We start from the raw sequence: 6000 nt of genomic DNA, 5'->3' as shown, positions 1-6000 counted from the left end.
TGTTCCTTCAGTTTACCAACATAAAAGAAATAAAGATATATAAAGGTAAAACATTCAAAAAATGAAAGTTTTAGTCTTAAATTAAATATACAATGATGTGAAATCTTACCCGATATGAGAAGATAAGCAGCAGAGGTCTGAAGCGAGGTCTACGTAGATTAGTAATTGAAAAAATCTGTTCAAAAATGTATAATAAAAAACAAAAATGAAATTGAAAAACAAATCTGAAAAATACTTACAAATTAGGGCTCGATTAGCAGCATCGATTAAAGATTGGAAAAAACTTGATTAGGTTGTAGAGTTCCAATTAGTGCTATATGTAGACCTAGTGAAACTTAGGGCAAATAAAGAAGAGTGTGTGTTTGTGTGTGAGAGATGGGTGAGCGTCTGTGTCTAAGAAGAAGATTGGTCGTGTGTATCGTGGTGAGGGTCTGAGAGACCAAGGAAAATGTGGGGGACTCGAGAGAAGAGAGAGACGAGTGATTGAGAGAGATGAGGGAAATGAGAGATATATCGGGTGAGAGGAGAAAAAAAGGGGGGGGGAGAAAGGGAGAAATATTTGGGAAAATGGGGAAGTTTTTGGTTAAGTACAAATGAGGGAAATTATTCCCGGCTCTATTTTTTTATTTTTTTTTAAAATTTTAACATAGACAACGGTTAGTTAAGGACCGATGAGAATAACAGACTTTAACAACGGTCCTTAAATGACTAATGTGAAAGTTACTATTTAACATCGGTTAAAACACAACCGATACGCAACATAGGTATATATTTTTTGAAAAAATACTATTAGACATCAGTTTTTTTAAAATTTGATGTAAAAATATATCTTTAACATCAGTTTGAAAAAAAAACTGATTTAAAACATGTTTTTCACATCAGTTATTTTTCCGGCTGATGTTAAAAGGGTGATGTCAATTAACCTTTTTCTAGTAGTGAACTATTGTTCTGAATCCAAAATGAAAAACCTTTCTTTTCCAAACAAGTAACCAAAATAATGTTTCTGCAAATCGCAGGCACGTAAAAATTGTTATCTAGTTCTAAAACAAGCCCGGTGGGCAACAATAAATGATAAGTCCCTACAGTTAAAACGCTAGCCTTTACTCCACTGCCAACACGTAGGTCAACTTCTCCCTTCGCCAATGTCCTACTTCTCTAAAGTTCCTGCATATTTATATAAATGTGAGAACCACATCCAGTATCTAATACCCATGATGTAGAAGTAGATAAATTGACTTCTATAACATAAATACCTGAATCAGAAGTGGCAACAACAGCCTTCTTTTTCTTCAGATCCTCCAATTAAGCGTGACAATTCCTCTTCCAATGACCTGGTTTCTTGCAATAATGACAATCACCAACCTTTCAAAAACCACTTTAGGCTTCAACATTTCCAATAATTCTTCTTCACCATCAACATGAGAGTAGGGGATGCCTTTCGAATATTGGTCTCAACAGTTTTCAACATTTCCAACAATTCGGTAGGTTTCTTATCTATCTCATTCATATTGTAATTCCTCTCAAATTGAGAATAACTGTTATTTAGAGATTGCAAAATTTGATCAATCCGGTGCTCCATAGCAATCGGGCACCCAATTAGGCAAGGTACTAAATGTACCTTATCATCCTTAGAACATGTGGTCCAACTGGATCACGTTATCCTTGCTTGCATGCGATTACCGATTTGAAAGTATCAAACCTCTTCTGATGAGCTTGTCCTTCAAACATACATTTAAGGTGCTCAATTATATTATAAGAATCCATGTTCTCATGTTAATTCTGAAGTTTAGCACTCATGGTCCCTAATATGAGACATCGAACATACGTGTCATCATCAATATATTTCTGATAAACAGTTTGTTGAGGACGGGATAATCCTTCAGGGAGAGAGGGAGAGGAACATCTATTACATAAATCTTGCCCTCTTGTTTGAGGACAATCCTCAGGTTCTTCTTCCAGTCAAGGAAGTTTGTTTCTGTCAGCTTGTCTTTCTCAAGGACTGATTGCATAGAGAAGTTATTTGAATTGTTTGACATCTGATATCTACAATGTCCAAAATGCATAAGATAAATTAGTCTAGAGATGATTATTAAATTATGTTTAAGTGATTTTTCACATATATTCAAAATATATATCTCCCACTATTTTTATCAAATTAATAGCCCTAACTATTAATTCAGAAAGAATATCATCTGTATACTTTCTAGTGAGCCAAAATCCATATTTCATTATATCTTAGGTCAGGTTTGGCTTTTCTCCCAAACTAAGATTATTTAGGTAGACAACATTTATCAATTATATCAACTACATAATTCTTGGATAGTTTAGTGGAACAATATGTGTTCATATTTATCCAATAAATCTCGCTAAACTCTATGCCTCTAAGTTCACAATCCTATAGTGGTAGCTTAGTTAAGTCAAACCCAAAGGTCTAAAAAGTATCATATACTTCAACACGCCTTCCCACGATAGATGGGAGTACTTCGTTCTAGCGAACCAACTACTTATTGATCTAGTGGTTAACGCGATGGACATATTGGAAGGCATCTAAACAACTTAATTTTTCCTTGAATAAAATACTTCACAGCAATACTCGTCAGTAGTTTGATTTCCAGGTAGTGAGGGAGCCATATCGGTCTCGCTGAAAACCCTCAACTTTACAAGTTCAATGAACCCATTTTTGAAAAAATTGCCCCATGTTGGAAATAAAGAAGATTCGTATTTTATTATGTGTTTCTTAAATACGAGAATCTCAAAATCATTTATAAAAATTTTAAAATCTTGAGTCGTTGCATATTTTATCTTCTTTAGCAGGCATGGCATGGGTGACATATCTATAAGTATATTGAAACAACCTATACTAATGTACTTATATAAAAAAAACTCGAGTTACATTCGACTATAAACAATTATAAGAATAATGACAATGACACGCAAGTCGTATTTATAAAGCCAAAACAATAAACTTTAATCTAAAGGTCTTAAGGCCATAACCCACACCATGCTCAAGTAAACAAATAAACAATGTTAAAAATATACCGGGGTTCGGGGGTGGAAGCCCCGTGTGGGGGTCCGGGGGCCGCCCCGATAGGGGGTTGCGGGGCGCAAGCCCTCGGGCGGGGTCCGAGAGCCGCAGCCCTAGGATGGGGTCAAGCTGACCTGGTCAAAAAAGATTTTTTTTAAGACCAGTATTATTCAAAAATGATCAATTTCAGAGCTACAAATCATATATTTTCCAGTCTTTGCCACTACTGCATCATATGCAGTTTCAGAAGCATGTATCATATATTTACTAATCATTTCCCGTTTAATAGGTCATGTACGTACACTATTTGTCGAACAATTTATATCACTATATATAAACCAAACATCAAGCATAACATACACATCACATACTAATCAGTCATGGAAAAATATAACATGCTAGTATTATCATATATACATATATATACATACAACACGTGAATATGCAGAAAACTCTATATAATAGTTTGATCATTAATCAACATAATATTATGCATATTGTATCTCATACATAAATGATATCAATATACATGCATGGCAGATTTGATACAGACTTAATAAATTGAAATATTGTTAAACACGTCACCAAATTTTCCCAATATACACATAGCTCTGATATCGTTGTTAGGGATTCATGCACAAAATACAACGGAAAAGCTCCATAAAGCAAAATAAAAATTGAATACCTACCGCAGGATCTTTGTATAATGATGGGATAATTAATGAGAATAAGATCATGTAACTTAATAAAAATTTCCATATGATAGTAATGGATGTACTGATCTTGATGAATCACAAGAGCCCTCCTTGCAAAGATTTACTCTCTAAAGATATCCACACGAATGTACGATCGTCCAACGATCACCGTAGGCGGTACTAGCCGAATAGATTGCCTCTTTCTCTCTCTGTTTCTCTAGCCACTCTAAAATATAGAGCTGCTGTGGTTTTTCTTAAAAACGAAAATACAACCAGTAACTCGAAAACTATACATCATAATGTATATATAAGGGGGAGAGATATTAAGACTTAACCCTAATCCTAATGGGCTTGTAAAAACCCATTATGATTACGGGGTTTTATTAATATAAAATTCGAATTCTAACATATATAATTAATCATCAAGTTTCACTTAATTAATTTAATAATTAAATTTAAATTTATAATTATAAAATATTTAAATTCATAATTTAAATAATACTTTGTTTTAAACGTTCTTCGTGTCGACCCTTTAAATTATTATTACTTTTTGTAATAATAAAATTATAAACAATGAGTGGCATCTAGTAATACATCATTGTTATTTAAATAATAATAATATTTGGTAAGTCGATTAAATCTTTCGTGAATAATTTACAATATAATATAATCCCTTCAGCCTTATATTATAAATTAAACTCGAGGCATACATTGTGTCGTCCGCTGTTAATGTGTAATCCTTGTTTCCTTGATCAATGAGTAAACTATTAAACAAATCAGTATTTGAGGACAACCATGTATTTTATAGTCATACTAAATCAAGAGGCCAAAAAATATCACTCCTAATATAGAAGGGCTAAATCACATCTAGATCATTCATATATCTCATGCGATTCATAATATACCTAATGTCTACTTTTATTATTACCCGGTCAAGGATAATAATAATGTGAGATTCATAATATACCCAATGTCTACTTTTATTATTACCCAATGTTATAATGTCCTTATAGATCATTATAACTGTGAGATTAAGTTATGACACTTTAAACATGTAGTATCTTACAACCTGTCAATCCCGCACCATGTATCTAATACATGTGTCTTTAGTATTACCATATCTATGATCAATGAGATGTGATCATAAGTCAAAAACACACAATTGTCAATGTATTTATTATCGTCCCTTAAAAATAATACCTGACTAGGGACCTTTAGGAATATCAATACTTTTCGCACAATCTCATTTCTAAGTCGCGTACTTAGAGATATAGATTTACTTATCATATTCCAAGGACATTTATTAATCTTACATTTTATCACAAAAAATAAAGATATAATAAATTTTTAAAAATAATCCATATAGTTATCATATAAAAATAATAGTGTTGTCTCTAGGTCAAAAATACATCTCGAGATTTATATGTCACCTCCAGCTTTAAATTTGATTCAAAATTTTGAGAATTAAAAATTTTGTGATTTTGTTTATCAAAGTTGAGAATTCTAATCTTAGGTTCTTACATAAGTGAAAATCAGAGCATTTATCATTTTAGAAAAAATATTGGAGTAATTAGCCATTTTAGAGTTAAGCAATTAATATGGATGTTCTCGAATAGGTCTTGTCTGACTTCTTAAATAAGTCATGTTTGAGTTCCTTAATAGGCTAATTTGGGACTTCTCAAATTAGTTCATTTAAGAGTTCTCGAATTAGCTTATTTGGAATTCTAAAATGATTTATTTCATTTTTTAAAACATTCTTTATTCCGGATTTTTAGTTAAAAATTCAAATTAAAGCAACGAGTGTAGAAAATTTTTATCTATTCCATTTACATCTTCTATAATTGGGTATATACAACTGAAATCTTAGAAGGTCGATCTCTAATTAGTCACTTGTGTGACTTGTTGAATGTACTTTTCTTGCACGGCAAGGGACATTTTAATTTTTTTTGGAATTCATTTATTTTATATTAAATTATCTAATTTTTGTTTTAAAAAATATCGAAACGATTATATTTAGAAAAACACAAATTAATTTATTTGCTGTGTATATATGTGTGTGTAAAGTTGTTTACTTGATGTTTCAAGTTATTGATTGTTTTTTAAATTATTACATTACTATTAAGTCTGGCAACCAAATCATGTACCACATTAACTCCTTTATACCAATATTTGATCATTACTCAAACATCTCAATTGTATTATGTAATGACCTTTGTATATTTGAGAGGCATAATATGGAACTTTTAATTATGGGATATTTTTAAATTTATTTAAAATAAT

Source organism: Apium graveolens, chromosome 10, assembly GCF_009905375.1.
Source record: "Apium graveolens cultivar Ventura chromosome 10, ASM990537v1, whole genome shotgun sequence".
NCBI lineage: Eukaryota > Viridiplantae > Streptophyta > Magnoliopsida > Apiales > Apiaceae > Apium > Apium graveolens.
The sequence above is the reverse complement of the archived record's forward strand: the minus strand, read 5'-3'. Positions refer to the sequence as shown.